Below are 17,560 nucleotides of genomic sequence, written 5' to 3' on the forward strand. Positions count from 1 at the left end.
TGGCTCGGGCAGCGGTGTTTGGGGAATTCGAAGCGATTGCCGAACTTCTTCTCGCACAATGTCGGCGATCGAATCCACTTGAGATTGCGCCGAAGGCAACAGTTTGCGCAGCTCTTCCCGCACGATCGCTCGGATCGTTTCACGCAGGTTGTCGGAGTCACTGGCTTAAGTAGCAGCGCATTCTGGAGTCAGGCGACGATTATACTGTCTGGTGCGCATGTCCAGGGTTTTTTCGATGATGGTCGCCTCGGATACAAATTCTTGGACGGTGTTTGGTGGATTCCTCATTAGTCCCGCGAAGAGCTCTTGTTTGACCCCTCGCATGAGGAAACGAACTTTCTTCTCCTCAGGCATGTCTGGGTCAGCGTGACGAAATAGACGGGTCATCTCCTCTGTAAAAATTTCAACCTTTTCATTTGGTAGCTGAACCCGGGTCTCTAGTAGAGCAGCGGCCCTCTCTTTGCGAGCGACGCTCGCGAACATTTGCAGAAATTCGCCGCAGAAGACATCCCACGTTCGGAACGTGGACTCCCGATTTTCTAGCCAGGTCCTTGCGGTGTCTTCCAGGTAGAAGTACACACGACGGAGCTTTTCTTCGTTGTCCCAGTGGTTGAGGACGGCCACACGGTCGTATGTTTCTAGTCAGGTTTCCGGGTCTTCAAACAATGACCCATGAAACGTTGGTGGTTCCCTGGGTTGATGAATGACGATCGCGGGCTGGGACGTTCCGGTTGTCATAGTCGCTGCAGTAGAGGTCATGGCCTTGGCTTTCCGCGCCTTGTCTTGTAGAAGCCCGTACTCCGGTGGGAGACCTTGCTGTCGGCGGCTTGTTCGCTGCTCTTGGTTGGCGTCGGTGTCTTCTCCGCGACGTGGGCTGGGTTGACGGCTTGACGGGGGCGTGCGGTACATGAACGAAGCAGCACCTCCACCAGATGTCACGGGGTCGTGACGTGGCCGAAGACAGGAGACTTCGTGTTGGGATTTAACTGTTTATTTGGGCAAACCTGTGCCCAGTAAACGGAAAGTCCGATTACAGCAGCAGTCTTGCACAGATAGCAGTCTCGGACTGATAGCGGCGAACGGAGCGTCGGCCTTCGTTCAACAACTGACAAGCGGCGAAGCGCGTCGGCATTTATACTCTTGCCATCGAATGTTCTAGCGTTATCGCTGGCGGTGGCGTAGGTTCCAGAACAATCTGTACCGTTCGCACAGTGGGCGTGATCTTATCGAAATGATCTACTACAGTCCGGAACCTTCTCGAAAACTGCAGGCGCGGTTTGCGCTGAGAATCGTGTGGTGTTTTGGGACGATAACGAAAACTTAGGAAATGGAACGTGGCAATATAATCATTTAAACACCCTGCCGCGGTGGTCTAGTCGCTAATGTACTCGGCTGCTAACCCGCAGGTCGCAGGATCGAATCCCGGCTGCGGCGGTTGGCTGCATTTCCGACGAAGGCAGAAATGTTGTAGGCCCGTGTGCTCAGATTTAGGTGCACGTTAAAGAACCTCAGGTGGTCAATATTTCCGGAGCCCTCCGCTACGGCGTGTCTCATAATTGTTTGGTGGTTTTGGGACGTTAAACCCCACATATCAATCAATCAATAATCATTTAAACACTACATTAACCAAAAAGATTAACAATAATGACTTTGCATTATTATTGTTATTTTGACAGGTTTACTACAATGGCTTTGGGCACCAAGAAAAAGCATGTATGGTTTTAGCAGATGTCATTAGCGGCTTCGAGCTTCACAAAGCACAGGCATTTTATCATGCAAGAAAAACAAGCAGAGAAACTATATTTAGCAATGTTGGAAACATGTTTTTTTTAACTAATGTATCTAATTTTGCATGGTCACACGTGTCACTAAATTCTTTTTTGATAAAAGTATATTTCTGAGCATTTACTGATAGCTCATGCTGCTGCACCACGTCTACAGAAAATACACATGACAGTTCAAAGGTGAAATTTGATAAGCCTTTGCATGTATGTAAGATTTGCTAACTGTTAGCCTTTAGTTACTCTGCTGCGACTGTTAAAATCAATTCGATGTGGTTAAATTCCACAACACAAAACTTCAAAAGTCAGAAATAACAAACTACTTCACTTAAGTGTACGTCAGTTATTCAGCTTGGCAATGGAGACACACCCATTGCAGGAGCAATAATGGTAGAGGAGCAGCGTAATGAGGTAAAATGCCATCAGAAGTGAGTAACACAGCCGAATATATGCGCCTTTAGATAAGGTAACCAAATGCAGCTGGATTTAACAACAGGAATGCAGAAGTAATACATGAATTAAGATATCCCACTACGGATTGATGACTGATTGATATGTGGGGTTTAACGTGCCAAAACCACCATATGATTATGAGAGACGCCGTAGTGGAGGGCACCGGAAATTTTGACCACCTGGCGTTCTTTAACATTCACCCAAATCTGGGAACACAAGCCTACAACATTTCCGCCTCCATCAGAAATGCAGCCGCCGCAGCCGGGATTCGTTCCCACAACCTGCGGGTCAGCAGCCGAGTACCTTAGCCACTAGACCACCGCGGCGGGGCGATCCCACTATGAATAAAAATGCTTTGGGTGGAATTTCAGCCTTGCTGAAGAATATATTGCACATGGATGATTCCACGAGAGATCGACACGGGTCCAAAAGTTGATATTTTAGATTTCATTGAGTATTTTATATTTCGTGCACCTCTCACCAAGTAGCCCGAAAGTCAACTTCGTTTTATGATTAACGGCATAACTTACGAGAAAAAAAATATCAAACTTTACTAACACGGAGGCACCAATTTCGTCACCTGTAATTTTCGAAAATTGCAGATGCTATAAAAAGACAAATATTTTTGTTTCAAGGAAGATATTTTTTACCTGAAATGCATGTCTAATGAAGAATGAATTCATATGGTTTCAAGTTTGTAGACCTTAAGAAAATAGCTTTTAAAGATGTCTAATTTTGCGACAGTTTAAAATAATTTACGTATTCCTCATTTTTTGCCTCCGAAAGTAATGCAAGCAGCGTTTTCAAACTTGACACGTTTTAAGAATATAGTGTGTTCATTAGGTACATAAATTATTGCTGCCGTAGGGCAAATGTAAATTTTTATATATTGCCTCAAAGTTCTCATATTGGCAAAAGTGTACTTCACTGAAATTTGAATAATAAAAAAACCCCATCTTCGATTTTTCTTAAAATCTTGTAAATAGACAACTGAAGGCCATCATACAATAATATGGAAAAACATGTTGCATTATTTTGTTTTTAGCGACAATATTCGTGGTACAAATCACAGCTTTTCGAGAATGCGCTGATAAATTGAGAAATCGGAACGGAAAAGCAGCAATGAGCTTCTAACGCGAGTAAACGTGACCGCATTTGGTGAAGAAAGGCTGTTTTAGCAGATAGGAATAACTATTTTGAACACAATATTCTACAGTACCTGAATTCACTCTTATACGTGGAGCACTGAGACTTTTAATATGTGGTGCCTCTCCATTACTGACACACAGGTGGAGCTGCTGTGACGGTCATGTGTTTGCAACACATTGGGTAAGAGAATTGAATGTTGAATGAATTCATAAACGATTCATAACAAATTTTTATCATTTGGAGCACGAAGACTGCCGCATTAGACTGAAGAACACGCTTTAGGGCAAGTTGTCATCCGTCGTCTGCTCTACAGATGAATTGCTGTGCGCCACATCTCGGAGGCAATGCTTTAGATCATATGGTTCAAAGTAGGAACAATGATTACGCCTCCTGTAATTTTATTATTGTGAAATTCATTTTAACGTACTATGCTTCAGTTTTGCATTCGCACTGTGGATACTTGCACACGCTGTTTTACGTCTGCTTTCATTAAAGGTGAGAGACTTAGGAACATACGACAGATAGATCACTTTCGTGCTGCTGGTTTCACGCATAGTTGCATTGCCAGTAATTTGAGCCTCAAGGAGCGTGGCGATGGCTGGCCACTTCAGCCGGGATAGAGTTTTTTGTTCAAATTACCTCATGTTGCATAAAAAGAAAATACCTTATCAAGGAAACTTCCGCAAGGTCGAAGACATCAGCCTGTTTGCCCTCCAGAAGCTTTTGCCGAAAGCTGCCCGCCATGCACATAACAACGACCACGTCTGCCAGAACTGCTTCAGACGCCTCAGAGATATGCCGTCTTCGTCTAATGGCTTCTCAGCTGAAACAGCTGAAGAGTTTTTGCCGGAAGAAGAAAAAGGCAGAAGTCAAGAGCGGTGCGTAAACACGCCTGAAGCATTGTCACATATGCGACTGGAGAAGCTGCATGCGCAAAATAGCAAAGTTCATGCACAGCCAAGACAACTTAGCAGCAATTCTACAGTAACCGTGAAATGCCACCGTGACGTGTGTAACTGCCACTTTCAACAATCGGATCTAAAATGCAGTGCCCAGTGGTTCAAGAACTTCAAGCAAGCCTATGAAGCGTGTTCTTCCTATCAAGAGCTCATGCGTTCGTTGACACATTTGCCGAGCAATATAGAGCGCCGAAAACTCGAAGCGCTTATACTAAACTTGTCAGCTGACATGATATACAGATCCCGACGCTGGCATGCAAAACACGGGATATGGTTAGCACCAAATGCGGTAAAAAGGACACGGCTGAACCCAATGGACGTCCAGGCAGCTATGGCTTACTACTCCAAAGATAAGTATAGCTGCTCTCGGCAGAGTCCCAACAAAAAAGATGTAGTATCTGTTATCATTGATGGAAAAAAAGAGCTTGTTTCGAAAAGGTTTATGACCCGTTCGGTGCAAGAGGCTTACCGTCTCTTTAGAGAAGCTAATCCGAATACGTATATTGGGCTCTCAAAGTTTTATTCACTGAGGCCGAAGTGGGTTCTTCTTGCACCATACTAAGAAGTGTGCCTTTGTATATACTGTGCTAATGCCACGGAGTGTGTTTCTGCCCTATAAGACGTCACCGATGGTGCCTACATGGCGGACTTCTTGAAAGAACTATGTCTTTGCAGCTCCCCTACAAGTGATTGTTTTTTAGGCCATTGTGACTATTGTGCTAAGGAGGACGCTCTGACAGCCACATGTTTAGGAATCTCTGAAGACATTGAGGTAGCCTATGCAGTATGGAAAAATGGCGATCTAGTAAAAAGATAGCCCAGGCAAGTGCTTTTCTGCGAGAGCTAGGTCTATGGTTCGTGAAGTGGATTACCCATGATTACATAAGATACATTCAAGAATCAGCAATACGCCAGGCGAAAGAGAACCAAGAAAAAGAATCTTGCATTTTTCACTTTGATTTCGCCAAAAATTGGACAGCCATTTTACCGAATGAGATACAGTCGTATCACTGGCACAAAAGACAGGTGTGTATATTCACGTGTGTCGTCACAAGGAAGCAATCAATTCAAAGTTTTGCCGTTATCAGTGATGACACATGCCATGATGCTGCACATGCCTGTTTTGCTCTACAAATAATCCACAACTATATGAAAGAACAACTTAAGCCTGACACGCATGTTACTTATGTTTCTGATGGTGCATGCAGTCACTTCAAAAACAAGTACCAGTTGTTCGAGTTATGTCAGAAAGATCATATATTAACAAAGTGGATTTTTTCAGCCACAGGACATGGCAAGAACTCTTGTGACGGCGTTGGTGGCCTACTAAAGCATCAGGCTACGCTCTACAACCTCAGAGCGGCAAGCTCAGCTATGATTATGTCAGCATCCCAAATGGTGGCGCAAATGAGCGCGAAGCTCAAGAATGTCAAGCTGCTGTGTACAAATGCAGACGAGCTAGAAACATTCCGTCAGTTTAAGAAGAGCCAGTGGAAATCGTTGCCACGTGTTCCAGGCATACGTTCTTGGCATGTTTGGCTAAGCACATCTGAGGGCACTGATCGTGGTCGTGTTTTGTTAGCATCACGTACTGCTCAATGTGATCTGCAAAAGATGCAGCCATTTTGAGTGCATCTCTTGTTTCACGCAGTCACCACCAAAATACCAGTGAGGGTACTTCAAGCGCATATGCTTTTTCTAGCGAGTCCCAACGCTTGCATTGGAACATTTTCATGTTTGAGTTTATCTGCAAATATAGACAGATGTTTTGCAACTGAGTTACAGTGTCGAAGATTTCCTCTATTAGAGCTGTGTTATCAGGAGCATAAATGCGCCTTCATGGGTACATATTTGTCACAGTGCTAAAACAGCCTTTCTTCACCAAATGCCGTCACGTTTACTCACGCTTGAAGCTTATTGCCGCTTTTCCGTTCCGATTTCTAGATTTCTCAACTTAACGCATTCTCGAAAAGCTCTGATATGTACCACGAATATTGTCACTAAAAACAAAATAATGCAACATGTTTTTCTATATTACTGTATGATGGCCTTCGGTTGTCTATTTATGAGATTTCAAGAAAAATCAAAGATGGGGTTTTTTTATTATTCAAATTTCAGTGGAGTACACTTTTGCCAATATGAGAATTTTGAGGCAATATATAAAGATATACATTTGCCCTACGGCAGCAATAATTTATGTACCTAATGAACACACTATATCCTTAAAACGTGTCAAGTTTGAAAATGCTGCTTGCATCACTTTCGGAGAAAAATATGGGGAATACGTAACTTATTTTAAACTGTCGCAAAATTAGACATCTTTAAAAGCTATTTTCTTAAGGTCTACAAACTTGAATCCGCATGAATTCATTCTTCATTAGACATGCATTTCAGGTAAAAAATATCTTCCTTGAAACAAAAATATTTGTCTTTTTATAGCATCTGCAATTTTCGAAAATGACAGGTGACGAAGTTGATGCCTCCGTGTTGGTGAAGTTTGATATTTTTTTGTCGTAAGTTATGCCGTTAATAATAAAATGAAGTTGACTTTCGGGCTACCTGGTGAGCGGTGCACAAAATATAAAATACTCAATGAAATCTAAAATATCAACTTTTGAACCCGTGTCGATCTCTCGTGGAATCACCCACATTAAAAAATGCATGCCTTTATGCTCATCCCATCAACTCTGCTCTCCAAGTGAAAACCTTTAATGCTACCATAAAACAAAGCGGGTACTTTACTTCAGTTTATAAGTGCTTGCTACAACAGTGAAACTCTGAAATATGATAGTCACTTCCCATGTGAATATGTACCAGTTCTCAAAGCCAGCACTTCTTTTTTTGCTCCGAATGAATGGCCTTCTTTGAACTGTGCTGCAAAATTTGACATGTACTTTTTCACCCTATTATCCATGACTACAAAACTTGCATGAGCCACCGCCGAACAGTGTTTTTCACGAAACATTTAGGCAGACAATAGAAATGTGCAAAGGGTTCTTAAAACTAAGAACTTCAACCATTGCTTGGACACAGCTCAGCCCTACACTACAAAGCCCCAATTCTGCCCAGTCAGGCATTGCAAAGTCTATTTCCAAGGCCTTGTTTCGACCTGGCTTCTTCAGTGCAGTTTCTCCACCAAGCAACGAAGAATCAATCACAAAGTGAGCAAACCACTAACTTCATTTCTATATAAAATAGTCAATAAGGCCAGCCCAATATCTCTTTGACAGATACATAAGCACCCGAGCTAAAACATGTTTCTGAAAGAATGACTTCTCTGTTTCTCCTCAAATGAATTGAGGGAACTACGGTAATGAGGTGACAAAACTAGTACACACAAGTCGTTTAAGATTGCAAGTCTACCAGCTTTTCTGCATCCATTTTCAACAGATAACCACATTTAAAAAAAAGCAAAAGTTAGTTGCTTAGAATGTGGGTCGAAACAATCATGCCAGCTAAGGCAAAAAAGTTTCTCCCTCTATTATGAAATGAGTGCATACTGCTTCCATTTGATGAGTACTACAAATGAGTGCTGAGATATCAACAGTCGAATGAAAAATGTGCAGGCTGATACATTTAAAAACAATTTAATGCCTTTGCACTGTACACAACTTATTACGAACAATCTCTGCCTCGCTGTACCACTGAAGCAATCATTAATGCATGATCCAGGCCTAACTTGATCTGACTGACTGATTGATATGTGGGGTTTAACATCCCAAAATCAGGATATGATTATGAGAGATGCCGTAGTGGAGGACTCCAGAAATTTCGGCCACCTGGGGTTCTTTAATGTGCACCCAAATCTGAGCACACATTTCTGCCTTCATCGGAAATGCAGCCGCCACAGCCGGGATTCAATCCCACGACCTACGGGTCAGCAGCCGCGTACCTTATCCACTAGACCACCGCGGCGGGGCGCCTAACTTTACCTAATGGGAAAAATGATTAAAAATGATCAAGAGGTGAAAGGGACCCCAAAAAAGATAATACAATGGGATGCATATGCCCAATATTCTTTAAATACAGCACCGAAAAAATTCAAACAACATGAAGAGTGCAGATGGCAAGAGCAAAATTTTGTTCTATAACTTAACAATTGAATATGTGACCACCATCAACAAAATGCATCTGGTAAAAAGGACATAGAACCCCAAAAATGCAAATAATGGGCCATAGTATTAACTTTTATAACAGACAAAACGTGCCTTTTTGTTTTAAAAAGTCACCAAAGCCACACTAACATGCATATTGTGTGCAAAATTTCCACCACTGTCACTGCCAAAATCTCGCATTCTAGTTTTTCTTCCTCTAGCCAACAAACCCCATATTCTTTAACGGTGGATAGCTACCATAAATGCTGCAATGGGTAGTCAGGTTTGGGCCTTCTAGTTTTACACACCTAAAATGCTTTTACAGCTCTATTGTTACGCTAAGTGCTTAATCGTATAGCCTGCATTATGGTCCCAAATTTTGTGCTTTAAAATTTTCTGAGTAAATTTTACCAACTAGCCCAAGAAAATACATGTCCAAAATACAGTAGGATAAACTAAACCTTGACGTAAGGTTTGGCCAGACATATTTTCATGTTAACCTAGAAGTGTGCACATCTCTTGTGAGCACCTTTTCATGACATTTTGAACACTGAGAAACAAAAAAAGCTAGCACACTTCAGTCCACAATGCACATTCTTATTTTAGAAATAAGTATGGGCTTAAGCTTCATTGTTCACTTATGTGCAAATAACAAGACAGCTTGAGCACAGAAATCACTATGCATGAAACTACCACCAAGCAGACTGAAAAACCAATACCAGTTTTAGGCCTATAGCTCATGAAACAAATGTGGGAACTGTTTTATGTTGCATTTTAATGTGCCAGTACTGCTACCGTGCTTTTGATCATGTGCACACTACAGTGTGCAGTGCAGTGTGTGCAGGGCACACTACAGCGCACAGTGGACAATGCACACAGTGTAGAGTGTATAGTGCACCCTACTATGTTCAATAAGTTCACAAGATGTTACCATAAAGAAAACTTTTATGGTCTGCACATTTGCTTACGTGGCAGGCTACAGATGCTAGAATGTGCAACAGCAAATTAAAAGCAGGAGTTACAAGAAAAAAATAAAAAGTGCTCAAAGTAAGAACATGCACAAAAGAGGAGCCACAAAAAAAATAATAACTACAGTGAAGCATGTCACCTTGAAACGATATGGTGTTCGAGGACTTCCAAAGTAAGGTGAATAGGTGCCCTGAAGATAAAGTTGGAGGAGAAAAAGAAACATGGGACCATATGAATGCTCTTCACATTCGTCTGGCCCACTGCAAGTGAGTTCCTGCACTTTCCTTTTTAGTTAAAAAAGAATGAAGAGTGCATATGCTTGATTTGCACTATCTCCATTAATTTCCTTACTTCACAGAAAAAAAAAAAACTCCCTGTCTGCATCACTGCATCATTCATGAACAGGCTTAAGAATACCAAGTAGACGGGAAAATTTAAACCTTGTCAGAAAATTAATAATAAATTAGCAAGCTAGCAGCTGTCACTTCATGGCATTTCATGTCTGCAGTAGCACTAGGAAAGCAAGCTGCAAGAAAAATGAGTAGGAAAGTACCAGTTAAACAAGCTAGTTTACTCACAGTAAGGTACGATAAAGTTGGCATAAGTAAATGAGAGACTGACAAGACTAGCCAAGCAACAAAATAAATTTGTTTGCAGGTCAGTGAGGTGATGGTGGCAGTGACAAAACAGTGCATGAATCACATGTTGTCAGTAAATCAAGCAAGACGCAGGTAAATGCTGCAAAACTGCATCACAGTGTTTAAGCAATGCAGCCAATAAAGTGGTTTTCTGGTTTTTTTCCAGGAGCCAGCATATAACTGTGATTCAAAACAGCTGCCATGCGTAGAACACCTATAGAACAAGACAATCAAAAATAACAAACAAATCAGTTCGTGCATTACTATGCACAATTATAAAACATTTCTGGGTTGAAATCCACAGTGACGTTGGTATGAAACACTTTCAACAAGTGCCACTGACATGTGGAGCAAAGTGCAACTTCGTAACTAACTTTCAAATCTTTAGCAGTTAGTTTAACCAAGAATGCAATATGTTGATGTAAAGATTAAGCACATATTTATCATGTTAACAGTATCCATAACAGACTTTCAAAGCTAAGTCTGGGTATCATTGAAACTGAGCGTCATGAGAGCATTAGCAAGGCAGCCCCACCATGATGTTAAATGCCCCATGACGAAGAATGTGACAAAAAAGTTTGAATGACGACATATCACAGCAGATACTGACATCCTAATGAATAAAATGGTTGAAATATGAAGACCAAGAAATGAGAGGACAACATGACATCTGCATGTGTTTTATTATGTTATCACACCAGTTTGCCCACCTATCCCAGATTTTGAGATACTAAAATGAATGTGATTGCAGATGCTTGTCAGACAAAGCAGAAAGCACTCTCACAGGCACAAACAAATTGCCTAGCCTTCAAGTTTCATCCAACACTTCGTCATTGGGCGTTTCCGCAGTCTGACTTAACAGAGCCGCTACCTTGGTCGCACTTCCAGCTCACGCTGGTGACAGAACTGTGCACTAAAAATTGAAGATGCATGTCTCGGATTAAGAGAGATGCTCAGGGTTTTATAAATTATGGGGCTGTGGTTACATATGACTACCTACAAACAACCCATTTTGATGACCACCACCACGGTTGTAATAATAATGAAAAGCTTTTAAACATATTTTTATTAATTCGTCTTCTCAAGCTTAATTGATTAGTGGCAAAGAACATCAAGCTTAATTGATTAGTGGCAAAGTACATCTGTCTACCCTCAAGATTTTTGTGCATTACTGCCACATACACCATGCTCATAGATTTTCTCTAAAACATCTATAAAATATCACTACGACTAAAGTTTAAAATGCGCTGTATGACAACTGAAAGGATTGAGATGCAAGTTTTTCTTTCTTCCTCAGCATTCATAATATGGATCAACAATTCTTTAGGTAGTAAGAAAACTTAATGTATTATAGTGACATTTAAATGTTGATGAAAATGCACAAAAATTGCTCTTCCATTCAAAACATTTTTGGTTGGGCAAAGGTGGAACTTTGGCTAGCAGTTGTCTTGTACATATCTAGAATTGTGATGCAATGTCTTAACGACTCTAAAACGCAGTTCCAGTCAACCTGCACTATAACACAAAGTGACAATGTTGAACGTGAGCTAGAATGATATTGCTAATATTTATTATACATCCTTGTTATTACTATTGAAATAAAGCAGCAAGTTCGTCAAACTAAATCACTGTGTTTACTTACCTAAAAATAAGAGTTATTCTCATTTACTGTGAGTACCTCGAGTACCTAAACTTATCCAGAAAATTGAGGGAAAGGGAGGGGCTCAATACTTTAGCAACAAGCATATGAAGCAAACAGGCAATGTAGCCAAGGAAAGCTCAAGCGAAATTATTATCAATATTCTCTTTGCTCTAGATGGCTCAGAAGGTGCTATGCACTTATAATTGCAAAATCTCAAGACGAACATAGCACATAACGTGATAGAATGCGTTTAAGTGTTTAGCAAGGAGCTAAAGTGTAGAAGTCGTAGATTTAAACATACCACAGGTCTTGCTGCTGCAGTGTAGAAGCCTTCTCTTGGTGATGCCTACAGAAGTGTGACAAAGCAAACGACTTACACAGATAACTGGAAGCACATGGCTGCTGTCAAGTAAGAGCAGAACTAGTCTTTTGTGCATTCAAAGAAATCATTTGTAAGCGAAGCTGGGCTATTACCTGTTTTTCAAATGTCTACGGTTGCCAGCCTTTCAAAGAAAATGTCTGAAACAAAAAAATACAGAAACAAAGGCAATAACAAACTGGTAGACAAACAAGCAAACCTAACCAGTGTCTGAAATCTACATGGCAACAACATAATCACAAACCTTGAAAACAAAGAAAATCAGGTGGAAATGAAAATAAAAATAATAAGTAAGAAAACACGTGAGAGTTGAATTACTTCAACTTCACTTCAGGTATAAGCTACAAATGGTAACTGCAAAATTAGGGGGAAAAATGAAACGTATCACTTGACCGCAGGAAACTTTCTGTGATAGAGACATGACAGTTAAAAAGGGAAGAAAATCTATAATGCCTCGTAGTGCAAGACCTACAGGTTTTTCTTTGATAAGAGAAAGTGTGTTAAAACCCTGGCATGAGAATCGTGTGCTTCAGGCCAATCGACAGATGCTTATTGTTTCAAAACACTCCCCATAACTTTTCTTCGTCGCCTAGAACCAGTATGCAATATCAGATGCTGATGGTTAGGTTGCTTCTAAGTGTAGACCTTGTAACAGTGTGCTGCTTATTGCAATCAACAAGTATATAAAAAAAAGCCTAATGATAGTGAAGAATGACAACAGGGCCTGAGGCCTCAGGTACAATATGACCCGAGGCAGAGATGTGGAGGAAGATAACTTTAAACAGTTGATATAACTAAAAATGAGGAAAGTGCAAATAAACAGTGCGGCAATAAAACTTAATGTAACAAATGTACCACGTGAAGCATTAATGAAAGGCCAGATATGAGCTTGTGATGAAAAATTTGTAAAGAGAGTTGAGCTGGAGCCAAGCTTTCAACAAGCAGACATGTATTCATCAAAAGCCTAAAAAAAATCCACTTGTCGAAACACTGGCTCCAGCACACCCTCGTTTATGAATTTTTCATCACAAGGTTCCATCTTCCCCTGACTCCTGCCTTTTTTCAGATATATGCTTGGCAGTTAAAATCGCTGTTGTTGGGTACTGACAAATACACTACACTAAGCATACTACAGTAAACCAAAGCTTGCAGGCTAATAGTAGTATGAACATACACTGTCGGCATAAATAAATCTAGCCAGATTTGTCTTGCTAAGCCATACCATTATAAGAAATAATAATTACAATAATATCAAAGTTGAGTGATTCCTACAGCTCTGAACAAATTTACTGTAACAGCAATTACTTTCACAACAACTCTTAATGCCTCCAGTTTTTGCCCAACTCTTGAATCCCGGAGAAAGTCTACAACTATATGACACAAACATTGACGACGGCAAAAACAATTATGGATAGCATTTACAAAAACACCATGATGACAGGGGCAATGACAATGCGAGAATGATGAAAAAACTTTGTCGCCTTATATTCAGTATTGAAAACAGCCGTTCCTACAGCAGTGTTGAAAAATGATTGCATCAATGAAATGGATGCTGCAAATGACTGCCCACCAGCTATGCTTGACCTAGGCAACATGTAGGTTATGAGAGATGTAGCAGAAAGTTCTGGACTAAGTTCAATAATGCGTGGTCTATAAATGTACATACAAAGCACAATACACAAGCATTTTTTTTATACTTCCTCTCCCCCCCCCCCCCACATTATAATATGGTTGAGGCGGCCTAGAAATGACCATGCTTCTGGTGCTGTATGGGAACACATAGAGGTTGTACGCAGTGCGCACTAGTTTTGTTGCATACATTAGTTGTACATATCAGGATCGTAGAAAGGAGACAGTGTCTGCAACGAGAGCCTTCATATCGTGGTGCTGTTCTCGCTCCCTGTAAAGGCGCGTTTGCTTTATGGTGCGCGTGTGCCTGGTGGACTAGTCTTAGATAGCTTTAACGCCGCCGAGTGAGAGACGTGGTGCTTTGCTTACATGATAACCATAGTGCAGTGGCGCTAGCAGCACTGCCTGGTGGGAGAGAGCTTAGGCTGGCGCATATGGTACAGCAGTTTTTGGGGTATGGCAACGTTTCTGAATGGTCGCCTATTGTTGTGCATGCGTCCGTGGAGGTGATTCAGCAGCTTGGTCCCACGGACTCGTGTGGCATGTCAAACGCTGGCGACACCGCATTCACGGTACATTGTATGTGTTATGTTGTTTTGTGTATGTTCTCTGAGTGTTGGCATTCAACTGTTCTATTCATCATGTTACTACTGTAAAATATGAGCAAGCAACCCTCCCACCCACTCACCTATGCGGTGAAGGCTGATATTCAAGCTGGCAGTGGGAGAGCCTCTAAAAATGGTTACTGGAGATATGGTTACGTAGCGTGCACGCACAAAAGACTTCCAACCGAGTTTATTTTTTGAAGGTACAATACCTTATAAGGTTTGAACAAGAACAATACCAGTGATAATCTTACAGTCCATTTATTTTCTTGATAATGATAATTTCTTTTCTTGATAATGTCAATGAGGATGAGCTGACACAAGTGTCATTATTGAACCAGCGACCGGTTTGAAAAATATACGAGTGGCCACATGACAACAGAATTCCATAAACATTATATACTATATACACTCAGTGTATTCGTTTTTGTGGGTTTTTCGACACAAGCGATACTTCTCTTGAAAAATGAATTGGCCACAAGGAAGACGAGGAGAGGGGGTGGCGGGAGACGCTTGCTAGGTCAACAGCGCTTATTTCAGATCTGCCAAAAAAAGGAAGGGGGGCATTTGCTCGGGTGAGGGCACTTGCTCGGCATTTTACGGTAGTCATTTCTTAAGATGTGCCTAGTCAGCTCGCTGTGTAAAAGCAGCTAATGAATGTACATGTGTTGTTTGTTGATTTACAGTGTTCACTGTGTTCGGGTGTTCTGACAGCGCAGTTCACTTCAAACTTCAAGATACCAAAAGTTTGACGACAGCTTCAGATGATGATCAGGTGGCTGAACAACAGCACAGTAATAGGCTGGGTGGACAGACAGACGCAGCAAACCTCGCTTAAATCTGTCAGATGCTGTCATAGTAACATACTTAGCACTGCTCTAGTGCATACAGAGAGGATTGGAACACAATCTGTTTAGTGCACAGAGAGAATATCAATGCGAGAATTGCAGTGAAATAGCAAGAATGCTGCTTGCTGCTCTTTCTTTTTACAACAAAAATATATAACACATGCAATGTTGCAGGTGCAGAAGTTGGGTCTTTATTTTTCAGTAAAAATAGCAATGTGGCGGGGAAAGTAAACATTAGCATAAAAAAAAAAGCCAGCTTACAATTCAGTAAGCTTAAGTATAGCAAAAAAAGACAGGTCGTGAGCGAACAACAAAAAGCCATTAATATTAGACACAGCTACTGCATCAGTACAAAACACATGCAACCCACAGAATAAATGTCAGATGTTCGTGGCTTTGCATTATTTTCTTCAGTGAAATTGCCATAAAAGTTGTGAATGCCTTTGAATGACTGCAGATAGTATCTGGGTGCGGTCAGAACTACACATAAAAATCATAAGCTCTTACTTTCTCCCTATTCTTTGAAAGTACAAAAAAGTGACCTAAAGTTCTGAGATTAATATCTAACCCAATTCATGAAGCGTACTTTGGTAAATTAACTTAAATATATCTTTTAAAATTAGGCAGGATTTTCAATTATTGAATATGTCATGCAATATTACTCACCAGCTTACTGGTGAACATTACTTACATCTGTACAATGGTGGGGAACGGTAGCAAACAATAAATTTTCATTGGCCCCAGTCCTTAGTACATTCCCCTTTCAGAAAATTTTCTGAAGAGAGGAGTGCAATTTCTTTCCATAGAAAAGGGAGCTGATTGACATGCATAAACTTGTATTACACCAGGGCTCTTAAACTCTCCTCAGCTAGTGGGCGTCAGTCCTGAAATTTAGTACCGCGAGGTGTGGTGCAGTAAGGAAGGTTGAACTGGAAAGATTGTGGGTACCAAAATATCACCTAATGCTGTCATTTGAAAGAATGCATTTCCCATATTTCATATATGCATAATTTCTGAAGGTAATTTGGCATCAGAATTCAAGAAGTGTACTGGTATTGATATTAACAATTCTGAGATATGGATTTTGTTTTGTGCTTAATTTCAAACAGTGGTTACCTCATATGGCGCTCACAGAAAAAATGCTTGCGAGCAGTCCTGTCTCTGTAGCTTACCTGAACAAAGCATTATTATTTCCAATAGACGAGTAAGTTATGTGACAACTATTTAGCAAAGTCACATGCATTTAATTCCTTGTGACGTTGTAGGCTGCCAGAGAAACATCTGTGGGCTGCGTGTTTGAGACCCCTGTCTTACCCTGTTGATTAGCTTTGCAGCAACAGATAGCAAGGTCACTTTTTTTTATTAGGGTATTGAGCCTGACAGTATAAACACCTTTCTTGTAATTAAGATATGTCTTTCCATATAAAAGTCTGCACCCTATTATTTCAAGAACAAGAATATTGCAGCACGCTGTTAAAAACAAAAAGAACAGTGAAAAATTCATGGCTTACTGTGGTTGAATTAGAAACTGTCGTCGAAGGCGGTGGTGGTGGATAGTAGACCATGCCATAGTATGGAGGACAAGCCTGTGCAAACGAATCAATGCGAAAGTGTCAAATACACCACGCAAACTCTTACTGGAGTTTTAAAGAATCCGGACAGAAAAAAAATTACCATTGCAAGGTCATCTTGAAAATACTTTTGCTGCACGAAAAAAAGAAAAAAAGAAAGAAATAAAGTAAAGACACGGGTTAATAACTTTAGGGCACTTGAAAATGAAATGAAACTTTGCACTGCAAGATGTGCACAAGTCCATTCAAAACCCCGTTTATAGTTTCATAGGCTAACGTAATTAGTACAGGCGTGGAGTACCATCGGTACATATAAAGATTTACAGCTGAAAGCAACGATGTCTGATACTGACACATGGATGTGCTGCCAAAAAATGATACAATACCTTCTTGAGGTGCAATGCCCATGTGTATGGACTGAACATTATTTTTGGACAGTTTTTCAGACTTGTGGCCAAGAAATAGCAAGATAACTTGTACATGGAATGAACTGAACCTTCTGAACAGTGAATGTGTCTCGAATGAACCTCACCGGATTGGGTATGGTTATGGCCAATCACTGTGGTCAAGGCACTAGGACGTTCGACAGGTCGTTCAACGTGCCGTATTTCCAGACCAGCGACAGAAGCCTTATACCCCTGTCACACGGCCACCACTAAACTCCGTTGAACACCGTCAACGTAAATCTCCCCTAGGTGGTTCGACGGAGAAGGAGTTGTGGCAGTGCCACACGGCAATGAAAAGGTTGCAACAGTTGGCGCGAGGGGGCTCAGCTGGCGCTGTTTGATTTTTGGAAAAGTATTCTAATTTCATCTCTATTAATTTTTTTCGTGAATTCTCGTT

General features: G+C 41.0%; 1 protein-coding gene and 1 long non-coding RNA gene across 2 annotated transcripts in view; both read right to left on the reverse strand.

The window, feature by feature from the left end:
- Positions 1-12,027, reverse strand: part of LOC119162239 (uncharacterized) — a 114,256-nt gene extending 102,229 nt beyond the window's left edge. Inside the window, exons 1-2 of the mRNA XM_075879033.1 lie at positions 11,987-12,027; positions 9,545-9,595 (exon numbers count right to left, since the gene is read on the reverse strand). The gene's annotated coding sequence lies outside the window, so the exon portion shown is untranslated. The remainder of the gene's footprint in view (positions 1-9,544; positions 9,596-11,986) is intronic.
- A 142-nt stretch (positions 12,028-12,169) lies between these two features.
- On the reverse strand, positions 12,170-17,393 carry LOC119162406 (uncharacterized). The gene is made up of 4 exons (XR_012887300.1): positions 17,250-17,393; positions 16,821-16,850; positions 16,658-16,732; positions 12,170-12,204 (listed from the first exon to the last, which is right to left on the reverse strand). It is a non-coding gene; the product is annotated as an uncharacterized LOC119162406 (long non-coding RNA).
- Positions 17,394-17,560: the final 167 nt, after the last annotated feature.

The sequence above is a fragment of the Rhipicephalus microplus genome, chromosome X (genome assembly GCF_043290135.1).
Source record: "Rhipicephalus microplus isolate Deutch F79 chromosome X, USDA_Rmic, whole genome shotgun sequence".
NCBI lineage: Eukaryota > Metazoa > Arthropoda > Arachnida > Ixodida > Ixodidae > Rhipicephalus > Rhipicephalus microplus.